General features: G+C 42.7%; 1 protein-coding gene and 1 long non-coding RNA gene across 8 annotated transcripts in view; one reads left to right on the plus strand and one right to left on the minus strand.

Annotated features, from left to right (window-relative positions):
* myo3b (myosin IIIB) overlaps positions 1 to 16978 on the plus strand; it is a 542791-nt gene that overhangs the window by 269736 nt on the left and 256077 nt on the right. The gene's annotated exons all lie outside the window — the stretch shown is intronic.
* Positions 14174 to 16978, minus strand: part of LOC145350114 (uncharacterized) — a 50036-nt gene continuing 47231 nt past the window's right edge. The window contains exon 2 of the long non-coding RNA XR_013888161.1: positions 14174 to 16228. This is a non-coding gene — a long non-coding RNA (uncharacterized LOC145350114). The remainder of the gene's footprint in view (positions 16229 to 16978) is intronic.

The raw sequence follows: 16978 nt of genomic DNA on the forward strand, positions 1-16978 counted from the left end.
CACCCTTCAAAATTCCCTTTACCCTCTCTGAAACATCCTGTATCTCTGCTCCAGGGAGGCAGACTACCATCCTGGAGTCCGCCTTTTGCCCACAGAACCGCCTATCAATTCCTTTAACCCTCCCATTCCCCACCACTATCTCACTTCGAGCCTCCTTCCTTCCCTTTCAGGCATTCTGGTCCTCCTCTCTTGCCTTTTCTACCCCAGTTGTCGCCTTACCCTTGATATTTTGGGGGACTACTGCTGGGGTAGTCTTTGGACCACGACTCCTCTTTTTCCCCTTCCTAACAGTAACCCATCCGTTCCCCTCCACCCCCCCCAGGCTCTGGGATCTCCACTTGACTGTGGTTCCTATTCATTATTGCCTCATTCTCCCTGACTAAAAATACATCTTCAAGACGCAGCTCTAATTGCCTAACCCGGGCCTTCAGACGCTGCAGCTCCAAACACTTAGTGCAGATGTGGACTTTCAGGAGATGTGTTGTCTCCAGGAACTCCCACATATTACACCTAATGCAGCTGAAGCGTCTCCCCATGGACCCTGCCATTTACCTGACTACCCTTGGAGTTATGATCACAGAAATTGAAAACAGGAAAGAAAGGAACCAGTAACTCACCTTGCCTAAGCCTGCCCCTGCCTAAGCCCAATGAGCCTAAGCCCAATGAGCCAAAGCCCTTACAGCTCTCACTCTGCTCCCACCTCACTCCGCTGCCCGCTCCCGACGCTGCCCGCTGTCTACTGCAGCCTTTTTATACTCCCGTGCTCCCTTCCCGACTGCCCCTGTGCCTAATGGAAAGAAAAAACACACAAAAAACCCCGCGAACCGGCAATAGAGAAAAAAAACTAGAACGAAAATCGAACACTCACCACAGCCACCAGCACTTTTCAAGTACGCTGCTCCGGAGAACAATTAGCAGGGACACAATCACTAAAGGGAATCATCTTCAGAGAGAAAAACACCAAACTGATGCTACAAATTGAGTGGCATAGTGGTTAGCATTGCTGCCTCTCAGTATCAGGGACCTGGGTTCAGTTCCGGCCTCGAGTAACTGTGTGTTTGGAGTTTGCACATTCTCCTCGTGGATTTTCTCTGGGTGCTCCAGTTTCCACCCACAGTCCAAAGATGTGCAGGTTAATTGGATTGGCTGGAATTCTACCATCCACCCACCAAGGAATCAGAGCAGGCAAGGGGTGGACAACGGTAATGTCGGTTGAATGATGGGGGGTAAATTAGGAGCTCTTGATGGCCATGTTTTCCTTGTAATCCCACACCGATGGCTGAATTTAGTGGAGGCAAAGGGGCCTCAGCAGCTGGCTGGAGAGCCACCGAGAGCTCAAGGTGTCCCTTTTGTGAAAGTGCTGGGCCCTCCATCACTCACCTGTGCCCAGGTTCTTCCTCTATCTGAGGCCTTGTGTGGGTGTGGAAACATCATCAGCCACTGCCTTCATGGCGATGTAATTAAGTTTGGAATTGGACCTCTGGGTTCTTCATCCTGGAGGAAGGTTTGCCACTGACCTGTTCAGTGACAGAATAGCACTCAATTCTGCTGTGCTTTCGGAAAAGGGACACCATGAGACTCTCACTGGCTCTCCAGCCAGCTGCTGAAGCCCCTGTTGCCTCTATTAAATCAAGCCCTCAGTGTGGAATTACAAGGAAAACATGGCCATCAAGAGCTCCCAATTTGCCCCCCATTATTCATGAATCCCACCCTTGCACATTGCACTAGTGATATCTTCACTTTACCATTGTCTCCTCTCCTTCTTGTTATCCTTAGCCTCTGTCACTATCTATACTATATTTCCTTAGAACCATACAATTAACCCCCCTATATTGCACTGTCTCCTTGTTTCAGTGTCATGCACCTCACCCGTGAGGTTGCACCTCACTCAACTCATTTTCTTTAAATTCACTTGTGTTGGTGGAACAGCCAGAAACCCCCTCATTTTCACTTTGTATCCCTTCAACCCTCCTTTCCCACCTTTTGCTTCCAATGATGATTTGTTAAAACAGACAACTGAAAAACAAAATTAAATTAAAAAAGGGAAAAGTACTTTCATGTTTTTCTCCATCTACTTGTATACCTATTTCTCTCATAGGTGTTAACAATAAATATTAATTACTTACTATAATTGTCTATTCTAACTCATTCTCTCTCTACACACTTCTTTACCTTTCCAAAGCATTTTTTTGTTCATTCATGGGATAAGAGTGTTATTGGCAATGTCAGCATAGATTGTCCATCCATAATAGAATGTGCTGTAGATCTCTATGGCTCTAGTTTCCTTTGAAATGCTTATACAACTATGACTGTGTGGTCAAACTCCCCTCCAATTTGATTTCAAGTTTGCTGATGACACTACCATAATGGGTCAGATCTCAAACAATGACGAGACAGAATACAGGAATGAGAATCTGGTGAACTAACCTCTCCCTCAATGTCAACAAAATGAAGGAGATTGTCATTGAATTCAGGAAATGTGAAGGAGAATGTGCCCCTGTCTACATCAACGGGAATGAAATAGGAAGAGTCAAGAGCTTCAAGTTTTTAACTGTCCAGATCACCACCAACCTGTCCTGGTTCCTTCCATGCCGACACTAAAGAAAGCCACCAATGCTCCTAACTTTCTCAGAAGACTAAAGAAATTTGGCATGTGGGCTATGACGCTCCGGAACTTTTACAAGTGCACCATAAAAAGCATTCTTCCTGGTTGTATTACAGCTTGGTATGGCTCCTGCTCTGCCCAAGACTGCAAGGAACTACAAAAGATGGTGAATTAGCCCAATCCGTCACACAAACCAATCTCCCATCCATTGGCCCTGTCTACACTTTCTGCTGCCTTGACAAAGCAGCCAGCATAATTAAGGACCCCACGCACTTTGGACATTCTCTCTTCCACCTTCTTCCGTCGGGAAAAAGATACAAAAGTCTGAGGTCATGTACGAACTGATTCAAGAACAGCTTCTTCCCTGCTGCCGTCAGACTTTTGAATGGACTTACCTTGCATTAAGTTGACCTTTCTCTACACCCTAACTGCGACTGTAACACTACATTCTGCACTCTGTTTCCTTCTCCATGAACGGTATGCTTTATCTGTATAACACGCAAGAAAGAATACTTTTCACTATGTTAATAAATGTGACAATAAATCAAATCAAATCAAATGAAAAGCTGGTGGTGCTGGTGACCTACCACCTTGAACTGCTGTGGTCCATTTGTAATATGTACACCCACAGTGCTGTTAGGGAGGGAGTTCCAGGATTTTGACCCAGCAACAATAAAGAATGACAATCAGGATGGCATTTGGCTTTAGGGGAACTTACAAGTAGTAGTTTCCCTATGATTCTGAGCCCTTGTCTATCTCAGTGGCAAGATCATGGATTTGAAAAATTCTGTTGAAGGAATGTTGGCAAGTTGTTGCAGTTCACCTTGTATAGGGCACTCCCTGTTGCCACTGTGTACCAGTGATGGAGGAAATGTATGTTTAAGGTGGTGGCTGAAGTGTAATCAAGCGAGTCCTAGACGATATTGAGCTTCTTGAATGTTGTTGGAACTGTATTCATAAAGGCAAGTTTGAGTATTCCATCACTTTCCTGACTAATGCCTTGTAGATTGTAGACAGACTGTGGGCAGTCAGGAGGAATTACTCACTGCAGAATTCCCAGCCTCTGATTTTCTCTTGTTGCCGCAGTATAATCCAGTTGAATGGGTGATGATTAGAATCTCTCTTGTTGAAGATGTTTTAAATGTATGTGGGCAGCGCTGGCTAGCCCACCATTGATTTCCCTTCCCTGATGATTGCCCTTGAGAAGGTGGTGATGAGTTGTCATCTTCAATTGCTGGAATCCATGAGGTGTAGGTACACCCACCGTGCTGTTAGAAAGGAAGTTCAAGCAATGGCAATATAGTTCCAAGTCAGGATGGTCTGTGGCTTGGAGAGCACATTTGTCTGCTTCTTGTATCGAGTGGTAGCCAGAGAATCACTACAATGATCCTCCTCTTAATCCCACATTGTTATCTCTGGTGTCTCCCAAATATCTATTATTCCCCAAATTTTCATCCACCTGCTTCCCCTCAACAACAACATCCAAAAACACAGTGTTTGTTTTCACATGTGCATTGATGACACCCAGCTCTATCTTACCACCAGGTAATTCCTCCAACTGTGGCTGAATCTGTTGTTTTTGGTCCCTGTTACAATCTTCATTCCTTAGCTACAGCTCCATCCATCTTCGTTATTATATTTGACCCAAGCTGAGCTTCTGACTACATTTCCAGCCTTTACTAAGATGGCCTACTTCCATCTCTGTAACATTGCACTACTCTGCTCCTACTTTAATGCATTTGTTGCTGAAACCCTAATTCATGCCTCTGTCACCTCTAGATATGATTATTCCAATGCATTCCTGGCTGTTGCCCATCTTTCATCCTGATAGGATTAAGCTCATCAAAACTTTGCTACCCATATCCTGACACATCTCAGGTCCTATTCACCCATCACTGATCTATGTTGGCTCCTGTTTGAATAATACCTTGATTCTAAAATTCTCGCTGTTGCTTTCAAATCCCTCCATAGCTTCACCCCTCCATATCTCTGCAGCTTCCTCCAGCCTTAAAGCTCCACTTCCAATCCCGTGTGCATCCTTGATTTTAATTGCTTCACCATTAGCAGCCATGTTTTCAGCTGGTTCCTAAAGCTCTGGAATTATCTCCCGAAAAGTCCATGCCTTTCTACCTCTCTTTGATGCCTCAAGTCTACCTATTTGACCAATCTTTCAGTCATCTGCCATCATACCTCTTTATTGGCTCTGTGTTTTAATAAAACTCCACTGACAAGCCTTAGGATGTTTTACTAAGTAGAGACTTAAATGTAAGTTGTTTTTGTTGTTGTCTTAGTGAAATGTAATTCCACATCCGAGTTTCTATTAAAGTACCACTTATGTCAAATATAAAGTGTTGGCATTCTAACAAAAAATATTAAGCAATTAGTGCGCTGAGAAAAATCTTTATAACAATTTGTAATTCTGACAACATTTCTTTTGCAAATGAACAAACAATTCAACTTCATTGCTCCAAGCAAAACATGTGAAAAATTGTTTCACACTAATCAATTTTAAAGAATGCTGGAAATTCCTCATATAAATTCAGGCCTATTATCTGTTGCTATTTCCTTGGATAAACCATTACAAGCAAATAAAGTTCTCCACACTGTTAACAAATGCCAGCTTACTTGTCTCGCCAGCACTTTTTCTGGGTGGAAACCAAAGACTATGAGACCTGGCATATTGTGGAAGTTCCGCCAAATGCATGGAATGGGATAGACTCTGCGTACTCAGTCCAGGCTTCCAGGTTCTTTAGGAGCAGTTGCAGAAATGACTAGGGCACCTGTATGGTGGTTGTTGTATGGATGCCCAACCACAGGATTCAGGGTGGTGGGTAATGCTAAGTCCAGATGACTGGCTGTGCTGGGAGGCAGAAGAAAAGGATTCAGGCAGCAAAGATTTCATTGTCAGCTGGCCCTGTGTAGCTGGCAATCAGGAAAATTCTGGGGCGGCACAGTGGAACAGTTGTTAGCACTGCTGTCTCACAGCTCCAGGGATCAGGGTTCAATTCCCAGATTGGGTCACTGCCTGTGTGGAGTTTGCACATTCTCTCCATGTCTGAGTGAGTTTCCTTCAGGTGCTCTGGTTTCCTCCCACAATCCAAAGATGTGCAGATTAGGTGCATTGGCTATGCTAAATTCTTTCTCAGTGTACCCAAGCAGACACTAAGGTGTGGCATTTAGGGGATTTTCATAGTAACTTCATTACAGTGTGGATGTAAGTCTACGTGTGACACTAATAAATAAACTTTACTTTAACTTCAACTTGAATGTAGAACATAACTACGTTAGGAGTTGTGGGTTTTAACAGAAAGAAAATGACTTGGTTTGCACACGTAGATTCAAACAAACACATGACAGGTTTATTGAAGAGCTGCTCTCTGCTCTGCATCAAGTACAAAACTGAAAGTAAAACAGCATCCTGATCCTAATGATATCCCCATCAAATCACATGATTTGCTCTTAAAGCAACCATGCAACCCTTTTAAATATATAACTATTGGCATTGTAAATTGTGTTATATCTGTGACTTTATATTGTAAAATTTAAACTTATAGAACCTTTTGGCTTTATTCTCATAGCAAGTATCTGAGATTTCAAACCTTGTCTACTTTAAACAAAAAATTACTGGTTCCTAACCAGGTCATAACAACACATCTGTTAATTTTGTAAGCTGAGTACATGCCACATGTTTCTGACCATCTGGAGTAAGAATCAATAGCAATAAAGCATGTCTGTCTCCTTTTTTCAGAAAAAAAATCAATGCAAAGTCTCTGCCATGACTCATGCCACATTTCCAATATTGCAGTAGGAGCAAATTCAAGGATAATTCTGTTTGGCAGTTTTGCTGCTTTTTAAAACAAGCTGCAAGGGATGCAAATTACCCAGATAACAAGTTGATCATAGGATCTTTGGACTTATGTACAATCCTGATCATATGTAATCAATTTTAAGCAGATCCTATAACCATTTGTTAAAATGTAGCGTTACATTATCACTATATTATTGATAAAGGGGCTGAGTTTATGTGAGGAATGGGAGTGGGCCATTCAGCCCTCAAGTGTGTTCCGCCATCAAATTTAATCTGCATCTTAACTTTATTCATCTGCCTTGATTCCATATACCTTAATACCCTTAACTAACAAAAGTCTATCATGATCAGTTTTTTAAATTTTCAATTAGTCTAGCCTCAGCAACACTTTGTGAGCAAGAGTTTGAATTCCATAAGCCTTTGTTTGCAGAAGTGCTTTCTGGCATCATGTGGTTATGATTGTAATGTGGTTATGTTATTGCACTTGTAATGCAGAGACTTGGACTAACGATATGGAAACATGAGTTGAAATCTCACTGTGGTAGCCGAGGTATTTTAATTCATTGTTTATTAATTAAATAAAATGTGGACTTAAAAACCTAGTTCAGGATTTATGCAGAGTTAGGAAGACTGCTTTAAGAATGGCTGGAAATGGGTGGGGCAATGTGGCCAAACAGGCCATCTAAAATGGCGTTTTGTAAAGCACTCTGGGACAATTGGGCAATAACCAAAACGACAGGCTGCAGTTTAAAGTCAGGGACAAACAGGCTGCAATCCTGACGAGTGAATAAACAGGATATGGGTCATCTCCAGGATGAAAGGGACTTTATAGTCACACTGGCTTGTTTCATCTCCAGGATGAAAGAGACTTTCTGGTCACATTGGATTGTGTACCAGACATACAGGCACTGTGAACTTTTATTTAAGCGGGAGGTGTGTGACCTATGTGCCTCCAGCACCTACAGACATGGCCGTTGGGGACACACCCAGATATTGGTGTGGTAGCACCTGATTGGACACTTATCAATCAGGGGGACCAAGTCCTGATCAATTGATTGGCAATGGCCAAAAGGGGTATGAAACCAAATGGGGTATACAGGGTGCTGCGCAACCAAGAATCTCTCTCTCTCTCTGACCCCACAAACAAGCTACAACAACGATGAATATTGCCAGCGACGACCAGCATGAGGAGAGCCACCCGAGAAGGAAGGAAGACCAGAGCCAGAGTGCCAGACCAGACCAAAGGACCAGACTACGCAGAGGACTACCAAGACCAGCGCACAGATAAAGGCCAATATCTGCTTGGGTACTTGCCAGTCATGCAAAGTTTAGTCAAGGTCTTGTATTGGACTTGAATTCTAGTATTTTCTGTAAGATAACTTATTGTTGGTCAGGCGGGTGACTGTTGATTATGTGGGTTTAAATAAATATTGGGTGTACTAACAAGATGTCTACTCGTAGTTATTTGTCCACCGTATAAGGGTTAAAACAGACTGTGCAGCAGGCAATAGCATGATTCATACAGAATCAATTCACAAATCTACTTAAAATTAATGGAAAGTTTAAGGAGATACAATTTTTGCTGCTGCAAATGTCTTAACCCTTAGTGTGGGAGTCATGAATTCGTAGTGGAGTTATCAACCCTTGTGGAGATCCCCCAAAAGGTGTTTTTCTCCTTTGCAGAAGTCTGTAAGTAAAACTTTAAATGTACTTCAGCAATAAAGGTTGGTTCCAGACTATCACGTGTTGCCAGGGGTGGGGAGGGGGGAGGTTTTGGCTGGCTGATGTGTGGTTCTGAAAATGAGAAAGCATGTCTGTGTGGCCCCTCATGAGTATTCCTTGTCTCAGGTACCCAAGTGGGGGTGGCAGGTCAGACTGCGAGGCTTGCTGGGTGAAGAATGTGTAATGAAGGAAGGAGAATGGGTGTGACACTTTGCCATATGACTGCTGATAGAAGAAAGACAGCATTATCTACCATGCAGCTACTGTTTGGGCACTCAGCCAGGAGTTTATAGCGCCATCACGGCATTCAACAAAAAGGAAGAGGTGGTATTATCCTGAGCAAAGAGGGTACCATATCAGAAAACACTATCTCAACATGAGCAAGAGGCAGTGCAGGAGAAAACTCCCAATGTCAAGACAAATAGTCAGAGACGTGTGCCATAATGATGGAAGATCTTGTGTAACTGTCAACTGATTTCCTTTCCTTGCCTGTTGCATGCAAGTTTACTGTGGCTCTTCAGTTCTATGCGCCTGACTCCTTCCAAAAGTCTGCCACAGATCCCTGCAGCATTTCTCAATCAGCTGTCCGGTGCTGCAGGGGAGAAACACTTCATTACTCGCCTGCAAAGGTCTTGAGGACAATGGTCATTTACTGCAAGCTTCATAATATGGCACAGCAGAGGTGAATTCACATTGAGGGGCCAGAGGCCAGCAAAAGAGCTGCATCACCATTGGAATAGTAGGACAAGAAGGAGCCCATCAACTCTGAAAGATATGACGCTGAGAAAGAGGAAGACAATGGGAATCAGGCCCAGGTACCCATGGCTAGATCTGTACAGAACACTATTGTTGCCAGGGACCTCATTACAGAGGTGATTCACCTAAGCAAACTTTTAGGACCTGAATACAAATCCAGCTGCATGTGCATGGTAAGCCATTACCTATTAATACTGGTGCCAACACATCTAGTCCATCACCTGCAAGAGAGGTTGCCAGCAGCAATCCTTGAAATTCAATACCATCAGCATGGCTAAATTCTGCATCATGATCACGCTTGATTTCACCATTGTCCACAGATTAGCTTTGTGGTGTCCTTTTAAAGTTGAACCTGCAATTTTGGGTTAAAGTCAGGAAAATAAGCAGAGACAACTTCACTTTGTACCTAGCCAAAACGTGTCCACCATGTCAGGAGTGCATGCATGCAGTGCCAGGTCAGGACATGCAGATATGAGAGCATGGGCCAACAGAAATGCAGTGACCGGAGACCAAATATGCTTGCCACACCATCCACTTCCTTCCACTGTATCCAATCATCACTGCTACATCATGACATCAGTGCATGACATCTACAATATGCAGCTCTGAAACTCACTGGGGATTCTTACCCAAAATAACCTCCACCACCGAGAAGGACAAAACCTTCAATCACATAGGAGTTCCCACACATGCAAAGATCCATAACATGCTGACCTGCAGAGCACCCACTGTATTGTCACTGTTGAACACTCAAATACCTCTGCCTGCCATCCACATGCCACTCAGCGTTGATGATTTGCAGCTTATCAATAAATCAGGTCATTGCTGCTTCCTCAAATGCACTTATGGATGGACAGCAAATGCTGGAATGATCCTCTGCATCTAAGAGATGGACTACTGGCTACAATCTCCAGTGCTGGTAATTGTAGCTATTACTTACAATGACTGACCATAGAACCATAGAATCTAGTGCAGAAGGAGACCATTTGGCCCATCAAGCCTGCACCGACAACAATCCCACCCAGGTCCTGTCTTATCTGCGTAACCCCACATATCCTCTTTCCCTGTAACCCCACATATTTACCCTCCTAATTCCCCTGACATTAAGGGGCAACTTATCATGGCCAATCAACCTAACCCGCACATCTTTGGGCTATGGGAGGAAACTGGAGCACCCAAGGAAACCCACGCAGACACAGGGAGAATGTACAAACTCCACACAGGCAGTCATCCAAGGTCAGAATTGAATCCAGCTCCTTGGTGCTGTGAGGCAGCAGTGCTAACCACTGTGCCACCCATACCAGGCCATCTATTGCAGAGTGGCATCAGCACAGTGAAAGTAAACAACACCACTGTGAACCCATCAGTGATTGAGGTGATATGAGCACTCTTATGTGCTGCTCCCCACGTCGTCGCACAGGATGTGGAGGAAGGCTGCTCTCCTCTCTGGCTACATAGCATTGAAGAGCATGGTGGCTGGCCGCATCATGCAAGTACTTGTTGGGGATCTTGTTAGCACGGCACAGTGGTTAGCACTGCTGCTTCACAGCTCTAGGGACCTGGGTTCGATTCCCGGCTTGGGTCACTGTCTGTGTGGAGTTTGCACATTCTCCTCGTGTCTGCGTGGGTTTCCTCTGGGTGCTCTGGTTTCCTCCCACAGTCCAAAGATGTGCGTGTTAGGTTGATTGGCCATGCTAAAATTGCCTATTAGTGTCCTGGGATGCGTAGGTTAGAGGGATTAGCGGGTAAATGTGTAGGGATATTGGGGTAGGGCCTGGGTGGGATTATGGTCAGTTCAGACTCGATGGGCTGAAGGGCCTCTTTCTGCACTGTAGGGTTCTATGAATCTCCTGAGACCTAAGGTTCTGCACTTCTGCAGGGCAAAAAATTCCACCAGGTCATATATCCCAGATGAGGTCTCTGGAAGAGAGCCGAAGATGCCATAGAAGATGAGGGTGAGGAAATATCTCCATGACTCCATCTCACCCCTCTCACTGATCTCCAGGGATCCTGCGATGATACTTGATGAAGATCTCAAGGCATTACCAATAGTAGTTACTACTCCCAGTAACACTGGCAGAAATAGAGAGCAGCTGCTTCTAATTAGCCTGCAGCTGTGGGTGGCAGGATCTCTCCCCACCTGGGGCCTTGTCACTGACCAGCTCAGTAGATTGCACTTAAATCGTGTAGGGTCTCCTGGACAAGAGTGATGTGAGGCTTCTACTGGTTCTCCAGTTGGTGGGGAGGCCTTGTCTGAATTTCCCCCAATATTTCAGAGTGATGCATGTTTTCAGCATTTTCTGTCTTTTATTTCAACTAATCATAATTTTAATGGCAGAAACCATCTACTGCATCTCTCCCAAAACCAGCCACCACAAACCTCCAAAACTACCTGCCACACTTCACCAAAAACCACCTGCTTCACTTTCCCTAAAACTACTCGTTGCACCCACCAAAACCACCCACTGAAACCTATCCCCCCAAAAAAAACTCCATTCCAAGCAGGTATTCAAAGTAGTCCAGACTCTTGCCATTGCTGTGTCCATCAGCTGATTTCCTCTGATCTCAAATAATCTGATGAAGTCGGAGGCCATCAGGACTCACTCCTTTGCATCAATCCTGATAGAGCGAGCCTGCTGGTTTTTGGAACCTTAATTTTTAGATTGGATAATTATTCCAATAGGAAAAGCGTAGCAGGTCTGTCAGCATCAGTAAAAAGAATACAGGTTAGTGTTTTGAGAGTAACTCATCCAAACCAGTGTTCGTGTAAAGTTTGCAAACAAAGTACTTACCTGTTGTTTTTTCCTTTGTAAGTGCGGATGAATCTCCTGTCCTTTTGTCAATAATTTCTGTTCTTGTTCCATATTTACAACATTGACGGTTTTTTTTTATTGATCTTGTGTTTTCATGAGCAGTAAATCTTACATTGCTGATGAAGTACTAGTCTTTTCAAAGGATGTTGAGATTTGAAATTTATATTGGAGTAAAATTGTGCTCTAATTGATTCATTATTGGCATAACTTTCTGAGCTCACATATGTTTTGACCGTGATTTCTGATAGCTGCTTAAATCCAGTGAACTTCCTCAACATTAGTGTGTGCTCATGAAATTTAGGCCTATATGTGTAGATTGCAGAAAGCCTGCTTTGCTTTATGTATGATGTGGATATGCCGGCGTTGGACTGGGGTAAACACAGTAAAAAGTCTGACAACACCAGGTTTTAGTCCAACTGATTTATTTGATAGTAAACTCAAATAAATCGGTTGGACTAAAACCTGGTGTTGTCAGACTTCTTGCTCTACGTAAACAAGAAAATGAAAAGATTGTTCCTGGATAAAATAGCATGTTGAACCACTGCACATTGCTTGAGTAAGATTTAAACAGCTGCTGAGAGACCTTTACGTAAAACAAACTGTAAAATGTGATGTCTGTTCAGCTCAGCTGTTCTTAATCTTCATTTCTCTATTGGGGTTCAAGTAATGACATGCACAGGTGGCTTTATGAATCTCAGTTAAATAATGTACCTGCCAATCAAGTAACCACCGTGCATTTCAATTTATTGTTAAATCCATTAAATTGCATTTCTCATATGATTTAAATTTTGTCATTTGTCCCCACCCTATCATGTAGCATTAGATTGTTCATTTCTTAGAACTTGGCATATTTTCTTACAGCACTACTCTTAAGGGTTCATCAGTAGAATAACTATAGTTTTAGAACTGTATTTACTTTAGTAAGAGAATATTCTTATTAAAGCTGGTGTCATTGCTGTGTGTGTTACTTCGTAGTGTGGAGGTTAGGAACAATGTAAAAAAAAAGATCAGAAATAGTAAATTGCTAGAAATATTAGAAATTTGGAGCCATTGTAACCTAAGTATATTTAAGGTCAACTCTACAAAATTAAACAATTTTTTCCCTTCCTCCTTTCCTAAGAGTGCTGAATTTTACTGGGGAATGTTCCTCTCAGTTATCAGCTCACCAGTACACTTCTACTTTGGCTATTTTTATCACATGAACCATGACGGTGAGAATTGATGGATATTCAGATGTGGAGAACATTAACGACTGAGCCTAATTCTGTTCACACCTTTTCCAACGGGAGTCACTGATTAGTGGTCATAAATTGGAACCTGAGCTGATTTTTTCCCTACTCCCAGGTTCAGACGTACTAATGCCATTTGTAGCATCCATTCTACTACACTGTATAATGTAATAGTGAAATCAGGAAATAACCAGAAATCGAACTTATAACCTAATATCCTGTGTATCTTTGAAAAAATTGTTGTATCTGCCAAAGGCCCCAAGAAAATATTTCTTTACCACCTCCTATAATTGTTATTCATCTGCATTCTTCAGAAACACGCTGGCAGACAACCAAGTAAGTTGCAAATACTGATTTTTTTTCTTTTCTTTCTCAAGTTTCTTCAATACATTTCTCACCAATGTTCTGATTACATTTGACTGAATGTTTCCCAATCTTTTTGCTGGTTTGACCCCATTTTAATGCCTAAGACTTCATGTGACCCCCTCCCCAAAAGATGGGCATGAGGGGGAGGGGGTTTATTAGCCACATCCACCAGTAGAAAGAATACAAGGATTTGAAGGGGCCTTGCAGCTGTTAGTTGGAGCCCCACAGCAGTCATTGCTGCCTCAGAGCTTGTGACCTCAAAATCCTGTCTTGCAATCTCACCGGGGGTGGGGGGGGAGTCATGAGCCATGGTTTGGGAAGCCCTGATTTGGTTAGTGTAATGATCAGCCAGATGTCCTCTGTGCTCTAAAGGCAATACCACGGAAGAATAGACTCAGAATATCCCTGATGAAGACGTCCAAGCTCTCCTGGAAGTCAGGGACACAGAGTCCTGGTACTGCAATTTGCGAAGTTGACGAGAGATGCTTGTAATGCTACCTAGAGGGTGAAGGCACTGGCATTCATTGCCACCTTCCTTCCTTCCAGAATTTCAAAATTGTGACAATAAAATTTCAATGACTTGACCATGGCATATCTTATGTAATTTGATGAGGGGGTGGAAGACCAGCCTCAGCTGCACTTCCATCTGATTCAATCTGGCCTAATTATGTATGCCCCAAGTCCCTTCAGCATTTCTCTATTAGCATTTACTTCCATTCTGTCAACTTTGCTTAATGAATAGGCAACTTTGAGATTTACAGCTTTGGAGAATTGGACACTGCTAATGAGATGATTGTATAGTTTTTGGGATTTTTCCAGAGGCTAAGTATTGAGCTTAATTTTAGCTAATACAAAGACTCACAATTACAGTATCTTGGTGAAAGATGTTTCTTTATTGATGAACGCATGTTGGGAGAGAAGGGCTGGGCAATCTAACTCTTCTCTGAAGTTACATCACAGTGGCATGACAATTATATAACTTCCAAAATACATTTTACCCACCTTCTAGCTCACCATAAGTCAATCATCATTAGTACAGGTCAGTCATCATGAGTAAATATCATATACCTTGGCCAATTACAGATTTCTCTGACAGTCTGGGAACAATATATAAATTCTAGCGGTTTCTGCCTGATTTTCCTATAGCCACCTGTTCTGAACTCTTATCTGGTTTAATACTCTGCCTATTCATTAATCTGTCTGCAACCAGTAGCTTGTCCTTCACAGAGCTGTTTGGTACCCATTCTGATAAAGAGCTATGCCTCTATGGGTGTATTGTTATAAAGAATGTGGTTCACTTTACTGGACTTAGAACTCTGTGCCATTAGCCAAGCTGTATGTTATTTCAATAACACACTCATCAGAAGTACATGTTTAAATTTTCTAACTTTGGTTATATGTGTTTCTATGCAGACAATCCCTCTGTAAAATATATATAAGGCAATCTGTGATTCTTATCCTAATCTAATCCATTCTGTTCTAATAGTCTTTATTGGTGTTTTAAATCCCAGAGTATTTTGAAGTCCTCTAACATATCCGCCCTCTTGGCCCTTGGCTAGCCCAAGATTAGGCCACGAAATGGATGTTTTTAAGTAAATATTCTTAGATCTCAAATGGTTATTTGGCATTTGGGATCTTCTCTGTACACTGTCATCACTGCTGCTGCACCCTCTGTGGACCTAACCATATGTGCACAGCAGCATTTGAGCAGGTACACAATTACTATAAAATACTGAGATCACAATAAAAAAAATACAATTCCTTGCATGATTTATGTTCCCAGGAAGCCTAGCCAGCCTTAAGTCCAACCCCCCAGAGTAAAGGGTTGGGCCTGCTTGAGTTTGTCTACCTCTCTTAATATGACCAACCAGATTGATTATGGATTCTGAATTATCTGGTACATGTCTGTAACACTCTGATCCAATTATGGCACATGTTCCAATCCTGGCTGCAAGGTAAAGTCCAATGCCATTCGATGCTCAAGTTTCAGAGTGCACATGACAACCATCTCATCACTGACTTTAGTTAAGGCATTGGCTGTATCATTGGCAATTTGTTCCAGAATCAAAATTATATAATTACTTTCTTATGTCAACTTGCTGATTCCAAACTAAGGGACCATCATGCTATAATAGTGTTCTATTTGCATTATAGCATGTGGATGTCTCGTCAAAGAAGGAAGATGAAGAATATGACATACGTATGAGACTACATATCCAAGCTAACATGATCCCTTCCATCCAAGAGGGAGCCAAGAAAATGCCCTTTCCCCACAAATCCAATATATATTGTTGCCGGTAAATGTTGCCATCCTTAAAGCAATAAGAGATAGTGCAGGATTGAGCGTTACGAGGTGGACTCAGCTCAGTCAGCTGGTCCATTTTACAGTGTGGTAACATTCACTTATGCTTGAGTTACTCCCAGGGCCTTCCTTATTCTCAGCACAATTTTTTCCTTTTGGCTTCAATACAATTTGTTTCAGGATTAAACTAGGCACTAGTTTTGATAAGTTACAGACAGGTGTTTACCTTCATATGGCCTAGTCTACCAGCACAAGATTAAAATTTGATCCTGTCATGTCTACTGTAATCAAGTGTTGACATGCAGCTCCTGAGGGGAACTTTGAATGACCTTAGGTGCTGGTCCTATCTGAGTTAAAATCAGTAAACCCAATATTCAAAGAATAGAAATAACGTAAGCATTTTGACAATTAACTATCTACCAACAGTTCCTACAGTTCTCTTTTAAATCCCCAGCTATTAGTCAATGTCAGTTAAGTGAATTATTATTTACAGATCTGCATAGCAGCCACGTTACACTCAATTACATGCCAAATGCCCGGTGTTATCCAAAGGATCTGTCTGCTGTAGTCTTGTTCTGTTCTGGGAAGCAGTAGATTCGGTGATCCCCCTTTGCCTTTCTTTGTATCCTGTAAGTATAAACAGAGTACCTATCGGCTTTAAGTTAGTATCTTATCAATCAAATCATTTCTATCTCCTCTCTTCTAATATCCTCCTGCTTTCTTTGTCCCATGATCTAGCCCAGCCTAATGACTTATCTGCAAATCTGAAAAGTGGAAAAGCAAATTGCGTGGAGGGTGTGGAAAGTCTGCAGAGAGATCTGGATAGGTTGAGCGAGTGGGCGAGGACCTGGCAGATGGAGTATAATGTTAGCAAGTGCAAGGTTATCCACTTTGGCAGAAATAATAGTAGGAGGGATTATTATTTAAAAGGCGAAAAGCTGCAGCATGCTATGGTGCAGAGGGACCTGGGGGTCCTTGTGCACGAATCGCAAAAACCCAGTCTGCAGATGATCAAGAAGGTGAATGGAACATTGGCCTTTATAGCGAGGGGGATAGAATATAAAAGCAGGGAGGTCTTGTTGCAATTGTACAGGGTACTGGTGAGGCCGCAGCTGGAGTACTGTGTGCAGTTTTGTTCGCCGCACTTGCGGAAGGATATATTGGCCTTGGAGGGAGTGCAGAGAAGGTTCGCTACCGGAGATGAGGGGGTTAGCCTATGAAGAGCGACTGAATAGACTGGGTCTGTACTCGTTGGAGTTTAGAAGGCTGAGGGGGGATCTTATAGAGATGTATAAAATAATGAAGGGACTAGATAGGGTAGAGGTAGAGAGATTCTTCCTGCTTAGAAAGGATAGCAGGACTAGAGGGCACAGCCTC

Source organism: Carcharhinus amblyrhynchos, chromosome 11 (assembly GCF_965287045.1).
Source record: "Carcharhinus amblyrhynchos chromosome 11, sCarAmb.v2.hapA, whole genome shotgun sequence".
NCBI lineage: Eukaryota > Metazoa > Chordata > Chondrichthyes > Carcharhiniformes > Carcharhinidae > Carcharhinus > Carcharhinus amblyrhynchos.